At 38.9% G+C, this 20,434-nt stretch overlaps 1 pseudogene; it reads right to left on the bottom strand.

Moving 5' to 3' along the window:
* LOC126471164 (CLIP-associating protein 1-like) overlaps positions 1-19,780 on the bottom strand; it is a 245,149-nt pseudogene extending 225,369 nt beyond the window's left edge.
* Between the last annotated feature and the right edge of the window lie 654 nt (positions 19,781-20,434).

Raw genomic sequence — 20,434 nt, forward strand, 5'->3', positions numbered from 1 at the left:
CTGAAAAATTATGAAGAAAAACTTTTGGAATTTCAGCACTTCGTAATTAGGCAGCACACAGAAAAGCAATACCTTCTTGGCCAGATAATAACTGCTGACCAAACTTCCACATATTTTGACATGCCGTCAAATTATACGGTTGATGCCAAAGGAAAGAAAGACATAAGTGTTCTTACATCAAGGGGTGAAAAAACAGCAGACGTCCGTCATGCTAGCTTGCACAGCAGATGGACATAAATTACCCCCATTCATAGTTATCAAGCAAAAGACTTTCCGAAATCAGAAGTGTTTCCAAAAACTGTAATTGTATGAGCAAACGAAACTGGGTGGTTTTCGGAGAACATGGTACTGGAATGGATTAGGCACGTGTGGAATCATCTTCCTGGTGCAATGCTTGGTCTACGCAGTCTGTTGATATTAGATGTGTACGCAGGCCATACAACACCTGCAGTAAAACGAAAATTAGAGGAAAGCAAAACGGACTTGGCAGTAATTCCAGGCAGGATGACGTCAATTCTGGAACAACTTGACCCCTGTCTGAATAAACCATTTAAGGACAAGCTTAAATGCATGTACACAGACTGGCTTTTAAAAAGCGATAGACAACTGACACCAACAGGACGTGTAAAACGCGCAAGTTTGTCGCAAGTGTGCCAATGGATTTATGATGCATGGAAGTGTGTACCAAATCAGACTGTGCAACAAGCATTTAAAAAATGTTCGATATCCAATGCACTAGATGGTATAGAGCACTAGATGGTATAGAGGACGATGCTCTGTATGAATAAATGAGCAACAAAGTATTGAGAGAGTGCTTCAGAGTCATGACTGTTATTTTAAACATTTTGTATAAGATGTATTACAAACATAATAAAATTTTCTTTTAAATTTCAGCGTTTAGTTTCTAAGTTATTTTCATTCTTATTTTATAAGTGTTGCTACTCTGCATTGCACAGGATAGAAAAGCGTGGAGAGCTGCATCAAACCAGTCTGTGAACTGAAGACAACAATAACACACACTGCATTTGAAGTCATCACTGAAAATGTACTATGGAAATCCGACTGGCAAGACTGTTTGGGATGTATGTAAATATGGTCAACTCTACGTTCTGAATTTTTTCTTACCTGTGACAAGAGATGGTTAATAATAGGAACTTTTATGAATCGTGAATCACATGCAGTATTCTCTTCACCATAAGAATAATATGAATGTAAACATTATGACTTGTATTCCTTCATGTTTGCTGCTATCTCATTTAAATCCTGTCTGTCTAATAAACTACGAAACTAGAGTGAGACAACAGCAAACGCGGAAGGATATACATATCATGTCATGTTTATATTCATATTATTCTTATGCTGAATAGTGATACAGTCGGAAATGAAGCATGGCAACTTACTAGATTTTTAAATCTAAGATGACTAATTTCTGTGCAGAATGTAATGTAATAAAGAGGCACCTGCAAAGATGTTCAAACAGAGAAAAATTTTATCTAACCTCTCGTTCAGAACATCGTCTATCATACGCACTCTATTATTTGGTTCTTGCTGATCATTGTCAAAGAAAGCACCAGTAACAAATAGCATTCTCTTGCCATTGTTTCACTAATGAGACAATTACTCTCTTTTTTTTAATTGTAAGTGGCAGTAGTGCGCACAGAAGCAAGCCATCCCGCGAGCGGCGACAGGTCGTAAACACTCATTATCTGAATGAGACAAACAATGCATGACACAGTACAATAACACATTTTCAGCTTAGAGTGACATAAACACCTATAAAAAAGAGAACGGCACTTATCAGATCAAAGCAAAATAAGCAATCAATTCAAACCAGACGAAGCACATGAAAGAGGAGGGTACCCGTATAAATATGGACAGAGCACCTAACGCATAGCAATGGTTACCTGGTAAAGCTTAACTGCAAAGCTTAGAACTCGAAGCAAACTACTGTAGCTGTGTCTTCAGCCATTCGACCTAAATTGTGTCTCATGTTACAATGGACCAGCTTTGTTTCGATTTGGAGGTGCGGTCTAAAACTTTTCTCTCCCCTTGAATTTTGAGTCTCAAAATTCGGGTGTGGCTTAGATTCGGGAATTTTTTTTTCCTTGATTTCCAGTCTCATTTTTCAGGTGCAGCTTGGATTCGAGTAAATACGGTATATTAAAGGATTAAAGGGGGGGGGGGGGGGGGGAGCATTACTTACTGAATGCCCGTCATACATTTTCTTTCAAAAAAGTATGGATTTGTACTCTTTTAGGGTTTTACTACAAGTATTGTTACTTCTCATAATTACATGTGTACGTGTAAAGAAACTAAGGGCACTTACTATATCCAAAGTATGAAACTTTTTAAAAAAATTCCACTTACTCCCTCAGTGCGGACTGATAACAGATTAACACTTCTTCTCGGATTTTAGCATTTTTGTGAGTAAATGCTAATGTCAACTTCTCAAACAAGTAATATGGTGATGCAATTTCTCTCTCCAAAAGTTTCAGAAGGAAAAGCTGAGCTTTCTCCCTCACGACTTCTTTATTGTCGCCTGAAATACAAACATACTAGATATTATTATTAATTCCTTACATATCTACTAATCTGAAACTAATGCCATGACCATTTTTTCTAGCTCTGATACTTTTTCAATATACATATTCTTACCAAAAATTAATTATGATAACTGTTAAAATTATATTGGAATAATTATCGTGAAGTCACTTAGACTTGCAACGTCCACACCACATACACTTTTCTATACATATCATAAGCTCAAAAGTCATTCCCAACCATACACAATTACAAACTTGTATTAAAGCATTGACATCTCAAACGCTAGATAGGTCATTATTTCACAGCATACTACATTTTTTGGTAAACTCTACCTACTATAGCTGCATAACACTTAATGTTAGCTGCAGCTTGTAGTCTTTTTGCAGAGCCGGCCAAAATATATAAAATATGTGTCTCAATAATAGATTACAGAATTTAAATTCTCAGGACACATTTCAAATATTTTCCACACAAATTTACTTAATGACAGACAACACTTTTGGAACTGTTGGATATAGAGTGATGTTTTTCAAACTGGTAATAGCTAATCTTAAGACTGTCCCTTCAAATGCCTGTTAGCCCCATGTATTAGAGGTTTGGGTATTTGCTTCTGTGGATTACAGTTCTTACAGAGGTACTGAATGTTCTGTCCAGTCAGCCTACAGGTGACCTACCAACGTGGACACGATTTTCACATCCTGCTACTTACAAGTGAATCAACAAAGTGGTTGAACTTTTTCTATCAAATTTCTGTCTCTGTATATCTCTATTACACTTTACCATGTCTACGAATATTTAATATTAATGTTTTGGTGGTGGTGATCACAATTTTTTGTTTCTGGCATTGGCATTGGAAATTCTAACTGCCATAGGAAAGGCATGCTAAGTTTGTAAATACCTCACTAGAGTGCATAAGACTACAGTAACCTAAGTGGCGCCACTAGAGCAAGTTTCATGAGTGATTAAAAGTAATAAGCATACAAAACATGTTGCAAAGAATTTTCTTGCTTACAGCATTTACGGGATAAAGCTCTCTATTTCTTGCTTCAACATTGTTTGCCTACCAACAAGGAATCTAAAGCTTAATGCACAACACTGGACAAAGCACTTATATTCCCTGTAGTAAGAGACATTAGCATGTTCTTTCCCTGCACGCATAATCTAAAACAGGTTATATAATATGGACTATTCATATCATCACACTGGTCGATCAACAGTATGAAATAACACAGAATCCTACATGTCATGGCATACATAGTTCATTTCTGGAAAAAGTGGACAAAACATGTTATTTTCCTGTACTCTTCCTTTTAATTCTACACAGCATTCTACTGAATTGATTTGAAGAATGTTACACAAATATCTTTGACATGCTTTTCAGACACCCATCTATTAAATTACAAGCATCACTTCCTTGTAGTTTTGTCTCTTCCTGAGGCACACCTCTGGAGCCAGATGGCTTCTCAAGATCAACTGTCCCCTCCTCCTCAACACCAAGTAACATGTTATTTGCTAGCGTACACAAATTTTGTCAAGGAACTTGAATGTCACATCTTGTATCATGGTCCTATCCAAAATAAAATTAAGATGAAATGGATGCAGCCTTATCACTCTGTTCAGACAAATTGGATCTACTTTCTCCACCACTCACTTCTTGTACTGATTCAGTGTTGTGGTCACTAGTAGTCATATGTGATCAATTTCACCTCGTCCTCCTCCTCAAGTCACTACATAATACAATTCTTATATTTTGTCATCTCTGTCTTCTTGCGTTTTGACATTTTACTCGTTATACACACACTGATCAGCCAGAACATTACGACTACCAACCTACTATCGATATACACTCCTGGAAATGGAAAAAAGAACACATTGACACCGGTGTGTCAGACCCACCATACTTGCTCCGGACACTGCGAGAGGGCTGTACAAGCAATGATCACACGCACGGCACAGCGGACACACCAGGAACCGCGGTGTTGGCCGTCGAATGGCGCTAGCTGCGCAGCATTTGTGCACCGCCGCCGTCAGTGTCAGCCAGTTTGCCGTGGCATACGGAGCTCCATCGCAGTCTTTAACACTGGTAGCACGCCGCGACAGCGTGGAAGTGAACCGTATGTGCAGTTGACGGACTTTGAGCGAGGGCGTATAGTGGGCATGCGGGAGGCCGGGTGGATGTACCGCCGAATTGCTCAACACGTGGGGCGTGAGGTCTCCACAGTACATCGATGTTGTCGCCAGTGGTCGGCGGAAGGTGCACGTGCCCGTCGACCTGGACCGGACCGCAGCGACGCACGGATGCACGCCAAGACCGTAGGATCCTACGCAGTGCCGTAGGGGACCGCACCGCCACTTCCCAGCAAATTAGGGACACTGTTGCTCCTGGGGTATCGGCGAGGACCATTCGCAACCGTCTCCATGAAGCTGGGCTACGGTCCCGCACACCGTTAGGCCGTCTTCCGCTCTCACCCCAACATCTTGCAGCCCGCCTCCAGTGGTGTCGCGACAGGCGTGAATGGAGGGACGAATGGAGACTTGTCGTCTTCAGCGATGAGAGTCACTTCTGCCTTGGTGCCAATGATGGTCGTATGCGTGTTTGGCGCCGTGCAGGTGAGCGCCACAATCAGGACTGCATACGATCGGGGCACACAGGGCCAACACCCGGCATCATGGTGCGGGGAGCGATCTCCTACACTGGCCGTACACCACTGGTGATCGTCCAGGGGACACTGAATAGTGCACGGTACATCCAAACCGACATCGAACCCATCGTTCTACCATTCCTAGACCGGCAAGGGAACTTGCTGTTCCAACAGGACAATGCACGTCCGCATGTATCCCGTGCCACCCAATGTGCTCTAGAAGGTGTAAGTCAACTACCCTGGCCTGCAAGATCTCCGGATCTGTCCCCCATTGAGCATGTTTGGGACTGGATGAAGCGTCGTCTCACGCGGTCTGCACGTCCAGCACAAACGCTGGTCCAACTGAGGTGCCAGGTGGAAATGGCAGGGCAAGTCGTTCCACAGGACTACATCCAGCATCTCTACAATCGTCTCCATGGGAGAATAGCAGCCTGCATTGCTGCGAAAGGTGGATATACACTGTACTAGTGCCGACATTGTGCATGCTCTGTTGCCTGTGTCTATGTGCCTGTGGTTCTGTCAGTGTGATCATGTGATGTATCTGACCCCAGGAATGTGTCAATAAAGTTTCCCCTTCCTGGGACAATGAATTCACGGTGTTCTTATTTCAATTTCCAGGAGTGTAAACCGGTCAAGGTGACAGCAGCATCACCTGGTGAGGAATGACTGCTAGTCAGACACACGCACGGCGCATGTAGTATCTGTGAGCGTGCTGTCCATATGCAGAATGGGGAAGACGCGTGATCTATTCGAGTTTGCTGAAGAGCAGACTGAGATGGCCTGGAAGCTTGGCATGAGCATTTTGGAAACTGCATAACTTGTCAGGTGTTCAACGAATGCTTTGGTGAGTGTCTCCAACATGTGGTGAAATAAAGGTGAAACCATGTCCAGACATTGTGGGGTTAGGTGGCCACCCCTCATTACAGATGTTAAACCTTGGCTGGGCAACTGGTAAACCAGGACAAACGACAAACTGTGGTGGAATTACCACCAGAATTTAATGTTGGGCAGATTACAAGTGTGTGTGAACACACAGTGCACCAAACACTATCAATGATTGGCATCTGCAGCCAATGACCCATGCATGTGCTAACGTTCACCCCACAACATAGGCAAGCGCTACTGAAATGGACACATGACCATTGACATAGGCAGAGCGTTGCATTTTCTGATGAATCCTGATACCATGTCCTTCATGCTGTTGAGAGGGCATGAATCCATCATCATCCACAGAAACAACTCCTTGACACCTGTACTGCCAGACTGAGACAAGCTGGCGGCAGCTCCATTACACTCTGGGGAACATTCAAGTGGGCATCCATGGGTCCAATGGAGCTCATGCACGGAATCATAATGGCCAAGGAGAATCGTACAATGGTTGTAGTCCACGTACATCCCTTCATGACGATCATGTTTCCAGGTGGCACTGGCATTTTTCAACAAAATAATGTGCAAAATGACAAGTTCAGGAGTGTGCTGGAGGGGTTTAAGGAACATAGTTGCAAGTTCCAATCAATGTGCTGCCCCCCCCCCCTCCTCCTCCAACTTGCCAGACCTGAAACTGATTGAACACATCTAGGATGTGATTGAATGTGGCGGCAGCACTCATCTGCTGCCCCCCCTCCCCCAAATTTACGAGAATTAGCTGATTTTTGTGTGCAGATGTGGTACCAAATCCCTCCAGCAACCTACCAACACCTCGCTGCTTCTGTGTCATGATGTGTCGCCGCTGTTATCCATGTTTAGGGTGGACAAACTGGATGTTAGGTATGTAGTCATAATGTTCTGGCTGATCAGTGTACAGGAATGTAGATAACAAATGCCACCCAAGCACACTACTCCAAAGAGAATTTATTTCTTATAACTGTAGACAGGAACAGCAGTGTGCTAGTGCTGCCACAACAGGCATCAACAATAAATATTCAGCTTCTAAATGGTGCTGGTGTGAGTCCAAAAATCAACACGCAGTGTCACAAACTCACAAAGAATATCGCAAAGGGGGGGGGGGACCTCTTACCCACATGGTTAATCTAGGGTTTACTAAAACATTCAATACTGCTTTGCCAATGCACAACCAAACTGTCACTTTTAAACCTAGCCCAGACCTCAGGTTACAATACATAATTTTTTTACCACATCTAAGATTTTGTATTCGCATTTGTTGGTTTCACCAACACACAACCAAACTATCATCTTATAATCTAATCTAGACTTTGGGCTACTCTACAGATCAATCTGTCATTGCAAAAACTAATAGACACAAACGTGGAAAAAATTGCAATAAAAAGTAATGAGAGTTGTATGTATGCAACCTCTGAGCATGAGCTGCCTTTGTTTATTACTGCTTTCACTGTTCAGTAATTGTAACCAATGTGCTTCTCGTAACATTGCATGTGTTGGGTTCACTGAATCACAACTGAACTATCATCTTCCAACCTAACCTAGATCTCGGGTGATACTACAGATCAGTCTGTCATCACAATCTTCATTCCATAGTTGTAATTAAAAATACAGAATCTGTGAAGGAGGGAATTAAGAACATTTCACCTCCAAATGTAACAGAAACTGTGGTAACAGAAACTGTGGCCTATGTAATGTATTCAAAGAAATGGCAGTGAGTAATCAACTGTACTAGCAACAGTGTGGAAGGTACAGGAAAATAAATAATGTGTACATGAAGACAGTAGCTCTCACAAAATACGTAAATAAGGCTGGCTCATTTTGGCTTCAAATATAATTCAAACAATGTGCTGCACTGTATTGTGCAGTGCAGTGATCTCTTATTGTTGTCAAGTGCAGTTAGTGCAAGCACTTTTAGCACTGTCTTTAAAAGTGATTTTATGCTTCACTCTCACATGAATGAAATTTTTGTCTGTCGCTCTCTCACTAGTATGACTCGACACAGTTTGAAATAAGAACTGTGCCTGTAAAAATGTGCTCTTTTGTAATATTGAGATATACAGCTATTGTCTGATGCAGTATTACTCCGAAAAAACATTTGTAGGACACTCGCTTGGCCTGTTCGTATAGTATATCTGCCTGAGTGTCGTTTTTAGGTGGTTTCCCATGCTTATTTAGGCAAATGCAGGCATAGTTCCCAAATTCTGCCTCAGTGAACACAAGACACAAACAGTTAAAATACGATAAGACAAAAAACAAAGTCTAGAGAATTCAAATACAAACGGCGCACATGAACTCCATGTCATAGCTTAAACTGACAAGTGGGGTGACAGGAAGTGCATCTGGCAATGAGGTTACATAATAAAATACAATTAGTGAAATCTGCACAAGTGTACCCTTTACTATAGGGGATAATTGATATGGAAAAGTAATGGCCCACTCTTCATACCTCTAAACACCCATCTTTTAGCTGTTCCTGCTGAACTTTCTCTTACCAAATTGTGACTCATCAATTTCCTCTACACTACCATATCAATTAAATTTTTCATTCTGCTAGAGACCAACTGCAGCATAAATGTCTCAGCAGAAGTACCTACAATCAACACTGTTTTGTTTCAGTACAACTACCTAACTACATATGATGCCATTTCTGAGCACACACCTCTCCCCATACACACAACCACTGAGCAGCAAACAGCTCAGAAGGCTCGATTTAAGAGAACTGATATCTATAACACACTGAAGAACTGGAAACTACACAAAGAACTACCACCACACCACAAACAATTTGCAAATAATATCCAATAGTTCCAATTTTGGAGCTCAAAATGCAGCATCCCTTTCACACCTACAACACTAAGTAACATTTTCACTGGGCCAAATTTAAAATCTGATGACTTACCTAGTCTGTCAACCACAGGAGATATTACCATATGCAAATACGGTTTGAAATCTGTACCCATTCGATCAGCAAAGTTTGTCAAAACATCAATTGAGTTCTGTGACACCTGTAAAATATAAAATGAAAATTAATGGGAGGAACAAAAGGTAACCACATAGCTGAAGTGCTGATAGGCACATAAACAAGGGTGAAAATGCTGTTGACCACACAATATAAAATCTTTTAAAGTGCATACTGTGATTGTGCAGGCTTGTCAAGTGTGATAATTCTTGGTAGTCTCCTTGGGATACAAAAATCAACACGACTCAATATTTCAGGAAGCCATCTGTCTGCTGCGTTCAGGAGGGATGTGTTGCCTTTTAACTAAATGTATTGTACTTATCACTTTCATCTCATTGGCCAAATTATTATACAATTTAATCCCTGATAAAAAATGCTGTTTTCAGTTTTTTGATAAACAAATCAAACAATGGAAAATCCAAGATGAAATGTACAATTGCCTGAGACTGAAGTTTTGTGTGTGTGTGTGTGTGTGTGTGTGTGTGTGTGTGTGTGTGTGTGTGCGCGCGTGTGGAGGGGAGGGGGGCACATTGGCCTGTGTGTGTGGTTATCGTCTAATTTTGTTGAAGGCCTTACTGGCCGAAAGCTGTATTTGTGACTGTCTTTTTGTTGTTCCTATCGACAACTCAGAATTTCCGCTATATGGTGAGATATACTAATGTTTTTCCAGACTGTTCGATGAAATCACTCGGTACAGTGGAGATGCCTTTTTTTAAAAAAAAATATTTCCTCAGAATGAGCTTATTAGTAACTAATTACTATTTTTGGGCCTTTTCTTATTGTTTGACAGAATTACGTCCATTTTTTGTGTATTTCATTCCCAGAAAACACTGAATTGAGTGTACATAAGAATAAAAAATCGCCAAAAGGTACTGACTGTTACCAAAAGCGTATAACATGACAGTGGCATTCTCTGTGCCAGTATCTCCATTTGTTAACTCTAAACCAACTGACCGTCAATATTCATCCTTAACAACTTTGTTTGCTACACAAGCTATAGATTTATTGTTAACACTTAATGGGGCAGTTGGTTCCCTCCTCAAGCTTAAATTCGTGTTACCTTTTCCCCTTACATTCAAAGTTAATTTAATAATACTGTCAAAATGTATGTCTCTTTGCTGTTTCACTGGCATTCACAACAAGAAAAGCCAGTGCCTTTATCAGTGACTTCAATGTTACAGTTATCAACAAAGAAACATTTTCCTCCGTGCCTTATCCTGTTTGGAAAGTCAGTTAAATGGTGTCCACACTGTCAACTAGATGAGCAGTACACACACAAAATGATTATTTCTCATGGAGTCAAGCTTGGTCAGCTCAATGGCTCACATTTCAAAATGGTTGAGTGAAAGCATTACTATTTATTGTGAGCAGTCGAATTGCTGGATAAAACTAATCTATAATCAGGCACAGCATCAACTGGTAATAACTGTTCAAAGCAATCACAACGCCATACTGGCTAACACGACATCACCTATTATGGCCATCTAACAAAAAAAGCTATGCTTTCATTAGTTTACCAGGGATGCACGTGCAGAATGCCACACAAAATGCCTTTTTTAACAGCTACAGCACAGAATGCAGCATCTTCACTGCTCTCGTGCAATCACCCATTGAACCACAGTGGTTCCAAGCATTAGTTCAGTTGAGCAATTAAGGTATCATTTTTTTGCAACAATGTTGGAGGGATTCAGATATGAGGCAACACAATACATGGATCCTGGCCTATTTTTAGGTTGGCAGCAGTCACATGTGAAAGGCATTGTCTTGCATCTTCAATGGTTTCTACTGATTTTCACTGGGGGGGGGGGGGGGGGGGGGAGTTTATGATGGTTGCTGCCAAAAATTACTTTGAAACCATAATGGAACAGGATAAAGTACAAATTTGGATTGTAAGGGATGTACCAATTCTACGATAAATATTCTAAAGAATTTTAAACAACAAGCTACATTTTCATCCAATAAGTATCCAAATATGTCTGAGAACTACTGTCAGTCTCTGTTGACAAACTCCAGTCTATGGACAGCTATGAAAACAAATTGGTTCAATATTAGCCCATCTTTTGGCACCATGCTGAGTTGACACATTAACTAGCTGAATGTTTTATCTAGAGAAGATAATGTACAATTTTATGTATCTAACTCATCACTTTTGTAACAACAGTATAAATGCTTAGTGAATATTTATTACTACCTCTTGTAAAAATATTTAACTTACCTTACTATTGCTTGACTGCATCCAGGGTACCATTGCATCCATGAAAAGGCCGATGTCTTCACATTCTAAACTGTTTTCTGGGTTTGATAAGTAGGCTAGTAAGTTATTTGTAACAGTTAGTTTTACTTTTGTATCTGAGGTATCTAACAGTTTATTAAAGTCATCTAAGGATTTTGAAGCAGCCATTTTCTTGGATTTCTTTCTTTGGAACCTGAAGCAAAATTAGAAATGTGTCATCTATTTCAATTCTGGAAAAAAAATATGATTTACCAAATTCAACTTTTAACATGACAAAAATAAGCTGCAAAAAAGATTTAAAGTTAAGAAGAAAATCAACAACCTCCAAACATAAAACTTCTGTTCACAATTCAATCGATGTAAGTAAACTCACTACACACATTGTATTTTAATTTCAGATCTCTCTAGTCTGGTATTTTTAGGCTTGCTTGGTCACTGACTGGACAAACTATACAACATCCCATTTACAATACAACAAAAGATTTTAATATGAAAACAACAGGATTTGCACACCCTACGTATTTTCATGCCCTGTTGGTTCCTTTTTCTTCTTTTTCTGATTGATATAGGGAGCTGCATTCTGCAATTAAGATGAGGGCAAGTGTAGCAAACAATATTCATTATTTCATAAAAAAAGAGCTAATACTACACGTCTTAATGTTTGAAGAGAAACTAATTGGTCTAGTTTAAACCTACTCTATTCCTACAATTAATTCCTGTTACATAACACACACTTAACATGAAGTTTGGGAGACATAAATTAGAAATTTGAAGTGGTCATTACCAGAGATTAAGAAGCTCTATAGAAACAGAAAGGGTTTTGTTGGTTACCTGCAGTACTGCAAAATCAATACATCAGTACCGCAGCATAGTGACACTGAGTGTGTGAGAATTAACCCCCTCCCCCACACACACACACAAAACAGATGAGCCAAAACATTATGACCACCTGCTTAATAGCTTTTTTTTCCATTTCTAAAATGAAATGCATCATTGATTCTGCATATCAGGGACCCCAACAGTTTGTTGGTAGGCTAGTGGAAGTATGTGGCATTAGATGTCTACATGCTGATCGTGTAGTTCGTGTAAATAACGGGATGCTGATTTGTCTATGCAGTGAGGCTACCTGATAATGACCCAGATGGGTTCTGTAGCATTACGCTAGGCAAATGTGGTCGCCAAGACATCGATGTGAGTTCACCATAATTCCTTAATTCCCTCAAACCACAGTAGCACAGTTCTGGCTCCGAGACATGGAAAAGTATACTGCTGAAAGATGACATCACCATTGGGGAAGGCATCCTGCATGAAGGGATGCAGGTGGTCACAACTGTCAGTGTGTCTTCAATTACTACCACAGATCCAATGCAAGAGTAGGAGAAAGTCTCCCATAGCATAATACTGCTCCCACCATCCTGTACCCGTGGTACGCTGTACATTTCAAGCCACTGTTCACCTCAATGAAGGCATTTGTGGAGACAACCAGTTAGCTAGTGCAGCAAAAATGTGATTCACCTTAAGAGCTGATATGTTTCCATTGATCAACAGTCCAATCCCTGTGTCTCGTGCCCACTGCAAACGTAATTGACGATGTCATCGGGTCAACATGTGAACACACAGGGGTGGTCTGCTGCGGAGCTCCATGTCCAACAATGTACGATGAATGGTGTGCTCCAAAACAATTGTGTGTACACCAACATTGTGCTCTTTTGGTAGGGATGCCTCAGATCACAATCTATCCTACTTTATAGAACAGACAAGTCTCCGAATCACACATTCTGTGAAGAATCATTGACATCCAACCATTTAGCATCTAGTGGTAGTTTGACTGTCCTCCTCCCTCTTTCCATAGATGCTCACGCCAGTAGCACATGAACATTCAACCAGTTTCTCCATTTTGGAGATACTCATTCACAGGCTCTGCATAATAATAATAATTTGCCCTTTTTCAAAGCTGCTTGCCTCAATGGATTTCCTTATTTGCAGCTCACGTCTTCACTACGGTGATCCCCAGTCTGTGTCAGCTCTCCTTACATACTTTTGTTACCGTGCCATGTGCCTTCAACGGCACCAAGCGGCATCCAACATCACAGTGGGCAGAGATCATAAAGTTGTGGCTTATCAGTGTGTGTATGTGTGGGGCGGGGGGGGGGGGATGATCTCAGATCAATACCAAATAGCTACAGAATTATTTGCAAACCAAAATTAGATAAGCTTGTTAGACGAGGTTATGTGGATATAAAATAATGAAGCTACAGCCACAAACTGCTTGCAGTTCATTCCTAAATTTAAGAGCAATGTGGGCAAGTTATCTGATAACTTTCTGTTGTGTCAGTTTGCCTTTTTATTGAGATACCTAAATGCTGAGGTTTGCATATCTTGCTGTCACACTGCTCAACATATTCCTTGCACTGTGACAAATTTTTGCCATACCATCTGCAGCAACCCAGCTTACCATACACAACTTCTCAATTACATTCAGTGGTGAACTGTCAACAGCAGCCAACAATTAAGCAGTGTTATTTATAAAAGTGATTCACAGAATTGAATCGTATGTGCTTGGTTGGTTGAGCTTGATGGAAGAGGGTGTGTGGTATAAAATTAATCAAGCTTCAGATAAAAAAAAAAATTTTCTCCATGTGTGATTTTAATTGTCATACCAGATGCAGAAGTACTGATACAGGCCACATTATTTAATGATAGAAATGGCTGATAATATAGAAATTATTTCTCCTGCTTTCTGCATTTCAGTAACTAAAAGATTCAAAGTCTCAAGTTTTAACATGTCTAGCTATAACCCATACGGCAACTGAAGATTCTTGGTAGTTTAAATGGGCTTTGAATGGTCGCTTTGCAAGTCTGCAAATGTAAAATGATTTTGTTTATGTTTTTATGGCAATGTCTCTGTGCTGGCACAGTCGAAGTTGGAGCAGCCATTTGCAATTTGGGGCTGAAAGATGGAAACAGCATTGGTAGCTATTGGAGATCTTGTCTGGAGCATAGAGCATAGAACTGTACTTTGAAGACTGAATTCCTCCCTCCAGTTAATGTTCTTTTCACAAGAGATGTGATGGCATGACTTAAAAAAAAAGACTCAAATCTGCATTATAAAATGCATAAACAAGCTCACTTTCAGAAGTTCAAATTCCCACAATTCACATCATTACCTTCTGCATGCCTGTACCAAGTAACTTGTCCATTTTTTGCTATTAACAGTTCTTAACAGTATATAATTAACTTTCCCACTCATTTAGGCATACATACTATGTATAAACAAGTGTAAATTTTGTGGTTACTACCCCATAAGTTAATGGAGGTACACAATCATATGATTAATCAACGTGCTAAATTACATTGACACTGCTGGAGTTGGTATTTGAGCTTAACTACACATCTATAAGATGTTATAAATAACGCTCTTTCCTAAGCAGTTTTCGTAACGTGTGAGCAATTATACCAGTAAGTCTCCACAGTATCCCAGTACCACACTTTTCATGCCATGAATCTGTCATACTAAAAGATTACACTGTCACAGTGGAAAATCCAGGATAGAATAATGACAGATAATAAATGATAAACTGCTACTCACCATATAGCGGAGAGGAGACAGGCACAAAAAAAACACACACACACACACACACACACACACACACACACACACACACACACACACACACTACTATCTCTGGCTGCTGAGGCCGGACTCATTACATATTTAGTTTCTACTGCAACAATTAGTAGTGCAGTATGGACACTATCCAGATTTTTTACAGGATGCATATTTTCATGGTTTAAAAACCACCACAAACGTTTTATGACAATTTAAATATAATCAGTACTTGACATTTCGCTGAATTCTTGAAAACTCTACTACTTCTATCAGAAAGTAAGGAAGATTAGGATTTATTATACCACCATGATAAGGTTATTAGAGATTAGAGTTAAGTTCTGATAGCACAAAAATCGGGTTGGAATTTGTTCTGTCCTTAAAGCATACCATCCCAGTACTGTCTTAATAAAATCAGGGAAATCAAACAAACCTATATGTTGATGGACATACAAGAATTTGAACCAGGCCACTCCTGAATGTGAGACCAATACCTTAACATTGTTTGGTCCCTCAGTCAGATCTGATTGTGTAATTTTATTTATGAAGTAATAAGTGGCTGGGTAGGTCAGTTCAAAGATCAGAGCAAAGCAAGGAAATACCACCAAGTCTAGTGATACCATAGCTATTAAAACATTGTGGTGTTCAAACTGATGTTTGGATTTAGGACAGGTGTATCTTAAAGAAGTGATTCATCAATTCCTATTTTTCATTCATAAGCCGTAGCTAACAACACAGTCTAAACTGTATTTAAATACAATATATTAAATCATGTTATTGTTCTAAGAATGATCAATAGCTTCTCAAACATATATGTCGGTGCAGTAACGTCAAACAGCCAGTAAGTGTGACGTCCAGCATACTGAAATCTTCTAGGTACCCAAGGGTTTACAGTGATGTAAAATGACTCGCAAGCATTTTTGGCGCATTGAAATGATCCACACAAACAATATGAACTATGCAGTACATAACTGTTAGTACTTTATCCTGGGTTTCTTTTTTATATTAAAAAAAAAAATCAACTACATAACTCTTCCCAGCAGATTTTATTTCTAAGTTCAGTAGCAACTAAAATATATTTTACTTATAAATTTGATGGTGATGTTTATTTCAACAACTATGTCACCCTTTTTATAGCCACAAATCTGTTTAAAAGTAAAAGTTAATTTCACTGAGTGAAATGATTTGAAAACCTACATACAAATTGCACTATTTCAATTGCAGTGGAGAAAAATTAGTTGACTGAATGATGGCAAATGCTTCACTATTCTGTGAAAAGAATAGCACTTCAAAAACAAGAAATTATTTAATGAACTAATGTTAATTTTGTATTAGGTCACCAAATTACTAATGTGAACAAACACTTTTGATGGTATATCATCTTACCTATATAATAAACACAAATGGAACACTTCCATCCAACAAGATTGCTGAAAGGAATGAGCTCACAAGCAGACATTACTTTATTCTATACAAGTGTTTCACCTAAGATTTGAATGCTTCTGCAATGAACATCTCAGGTACCATGACTACCCAGCACAAGTAAATTTTGTAGCGGCTTTAGCTTAAGAAATTACAGTGAGAGATATATTAAATGAAGTAGAACCACTCTGCTCTCATTTTTTTTCTTGTCTAACTTTTTATTACTGGTGATAGCACATTAACACACGTAAACAGAAAAAAAGCATCTGCAAATACTAACTATTTCCTTCTTTCGAAAAGTAGTAAATAAATATTTTAATTGCAATGTAATTTCAACTCACCTGTATCAAGTAATTTATTGCACCAGAAATGCAGCTAACCGTGAACTGGATAGATAGCAAGCCCTGAAAATCATATTTACAACTTTAAGTTTCGCTACATCCAAGAAGGACATTATTATTATTATTATTATTATTATTATTATTATTATGAGAAAGTGATTTATGGTACAATACTGACTCATTTTTCACAGCAAACCTGAATCTCAGATTTACTTACATACACAACAACGTAAGAAAGAACGAATATAGATGAGAAATATCGTGACAAACTAAATTATGTTTAGAGCATACAATGATAGTTAACTCCTAACAAAATTTCTCATCAACATCATTTGGTTGCAGATGATAAGCTATCTTTAATAAATAACACACAAGTGGTCCTGAAAAACCATGCAAACAGAGTGTAAAGATATTAACAAAAAGAAACAAATTGTTTTTTTGAAATAAATATCCACATAATTTAGTAATCATTTAGTAAAAATGTTCACATTACAGATTAAATAAAACAGAAACCCACTGATAATGGCACAGAGATGCTGAAACATGTTTGAGAACTTGGAAAAAAAGGTGTTTTGCATCCAACAATACTGCACACACCTCTTCAAAGATACTGGAATGCCTCTACTCTTTCCAATACACATTCTCTTTAACCATATCATATTCAAGTAACAGTTCCCAAATACACATCCATCTCATTACAACTGCATTTTTATTAAAACTTCCATAAAACAGCAATGCTTACAGTACTATCAAAATTTTCTGCTATTTCAAAAACAACATACAAAGGATATGGCAAATGCTTCATCAGTCTACATCCACAATATCATTCAAAGGCATACAGTTGATAAAACTATGAGGAAAAACACAAAGAAGAAGAAAAAATGGACTTCCATCAGCCAACTATGGAATATTCATTATACCGTATCACTTTTTATCCACTTTGAGATCTGTACTTAAACTGGGGCGACAGAAGCGTCCGATCCCATGCGTCGGCTTTGACCCGTGACGTAAGGGTGTTGTCGTGTGTGATGCCATGACAGTGCGGAGATTGGTTTGAGTGTGGCTGTCTCCAGTTCTGTTTTATCTTATTTTATTTACTTTTCTGATCTGTTCGTTCTATCTCGTGAGATTTTTCTTTTTTTAAATTTAAAAACACTTATTACTTATTTTAATTATCTGTTTCTTCGAATTTCTGTTTTAGTTTATTATATTTAACTTTCTGATCTGTTCGTTCTATCCCGTGAGACTTTTTTTTTAGAAAAAAAAAGACAAAAAACACTAATCAGCTACTGAAGCATCTTCTATGGGTTGCAGGGGTTACGACCCCTGGGGAGGTGGGTGGATATTCATGTGTGGCTGCCTTCACTTACACGTTGTAGCTACGCAAGGTGTCTAAATTTGTTTATATTTAGTTTGCCCCCCACCCAAAACACCCCATTTCCCGCGCTTGTCCCGTTAGTGTCATTAGGCTTCTTGTGGAAAGTGTGTGTGTTTGTTTTTGTTTCCGCCATATTTGTGACGTCATGGGTCAAAGCAGACGGGTGGGATCGGACGTTTCCGTATTTCCCTTAAACTGCAGGAACATTCACCACAAGACACAAAATGATGCAAGTCACACATCAACGTAAGAACACCCTTACTTCTATGCCACAAAAAAATAAATCCAATAGCATGACAGTTTACAAACATGCAGCTAAAATAACATACAACTAAATGGTAACAATTACATAGCAGGGGGGGGGGGGGAGGGGGGCTTCTATTTTTCAGGGTTTGTTTTTATAGCAAAAAATTGGTTAAATATGGCATAAACATAGACATTGGGTTATGCTATAGCTCAATCTGTTACCACAAACTGGATTTGGCATTCATACTTTTTGGCTTCGCCAACTCAAAACTAAATTCTTACCTCCTAACCCAAACCCCAAGCTAAGCCATAGTCAATCTGTCACCACAACCAAAATTTCAGAGAAGGGAGGGGCACCAACAGCACACTCCAGCCTACACTAGTGGAATGAGGTCATGAAAAAGAGACATGCAAAGTACTCTACAAGCATCAGAACCTTAACCACCATACAAATGGAACAAATTCTTATGTTTGTTTAATACTGTAACTGAAAACCTGATACATTAAATTACATGTTTCTATGATTATTGTGCATATTCTGTGAGTATACAACAATCAACGAACATGTGTAATGATTATTCACCACTGAACCTCTGACAAAAGAAGCAAATTTGCTATGAGATATAAATAGCATATAAATTATCATCATGTACACACTGGCATGCCACAGCAAACAGATACTCTCCACAACTAAGTAACTACAATGACAATTTCAGGATTTCTGCAGTAATTTTCTATCCATAGGCTACTGTTAACAAAACTGGGAGGAATCAATTTCATAGTAAAGTAAGCAGCAGTAGTTCATAATATCAGAACAGAGGATTACTGTTTTCACTTTTTATTCATGGCACTGTCTATACTGTAAAGCTTACGCAAACATAACAATGAGGCTGTTAAGAACTCCTTTGAATTAGAGATTTACATTCAAAGTTATGAGGCCCCAAAATCTGATATACATTCTCCCTTAAACTTCGGCACATGCAAACACCTACATGACTGTCAGCAGTGTGCCTGTCTGCTTACAATGACAAAGGTATGTAAACAGACTACTACTTGAAAACTGAATTCATTAAATATGTTCCATTATTTTTCTGCATCGCTGAATATCAGTTCATGAACGTCTGCACTACAATGACATCACACTAGCACTCATCTGTGGTAATTAACAAGCAGAACTAAACAAGCAATGAAATCACAGAAGCAGACAAATGAATCATGAATAAAGGCGAGGCCATATTTGATTACTGCCACCACTAATAAAGGAACTACTAGGAGTACTACTATATGACTTTTAGGAGTCCCATACTTTTCTATATCAACTGCTGAACAGACAACCCTACTACAAATAATAGTTTACCATGGTTGTGGACCATCACTTACCTTATAGAGAAAGGTGAGACTGAGTGATGGCCCGTTTCTTTTTCCTGCATTTCACACTTTCGCTATTATTTCCATTAGTAGTTATTATAACTTTTTAAACAGTAAATTAATTCTTTTGTGTAAAGATGCAGTTAAAACATTTATTGGAGAGTTTAGTCAATGACAACTTATACAGAGGTCATACACACAAACTGTATCAACCTGAAAGTTAGCACAGAATTGTTGACAACTTTATCAATCATACTGGGGCAGGGGTGGATTAGCGGTTGGTCTGTTTCTGTTTTTATTTCTCTGACAACAAAGGTAACTGATTTGTTCATAATGCACTGTCCACAATAAACAACGGGAGAGCAATTTCAACCACAACGATACAAATACATACAAGGCAGAATCGCCTTATTGATAGCGCGTGAGAGAACAAGAAAAATTCTGTGACATAGCAATCCTAAAAGAACACTTACAGTTTTCGCACCCTGCTTAATCACATGGCTCTTTCGCTTCGTGACATGCCTCAATTTGGAGCTGCTTTATTAATCGGCACTTAACTAAACCAACATTCATTGGTTTGTCCACATCCCAGCATTTTGCAGAAACGATACACTTAAAGCACAGGTGAATCAGCAGTTGTCATTATTTTGTTTTGTAAAGAATGCCATGCTTCTGCTACTGTTCTAAATGATAGTCTACCATTAGTATCGGTCTCCTTATGTTGTTAAGAAATGATGGTACCGGAACTTTGCGCGTCTCTACTAAAGCAGCCTTGCCGAACAAATGTACAC

Source organism: Schistocerca serialis, chromosome 3 (genome assembly GCF_023864345.2).
Source record: "Schistocerca serialis cubense isolate TAMUIC-IGC-003099 chromosome 3, iqSchSeri2.2, whole genome shotgun sequence".
NCBI classification, from domain to species: Eukaryota; Metazoa; Arthropoda; class Insecta; order Orthoptera; family Acrididae; genus Schistocerca; species Schistocerca serialis.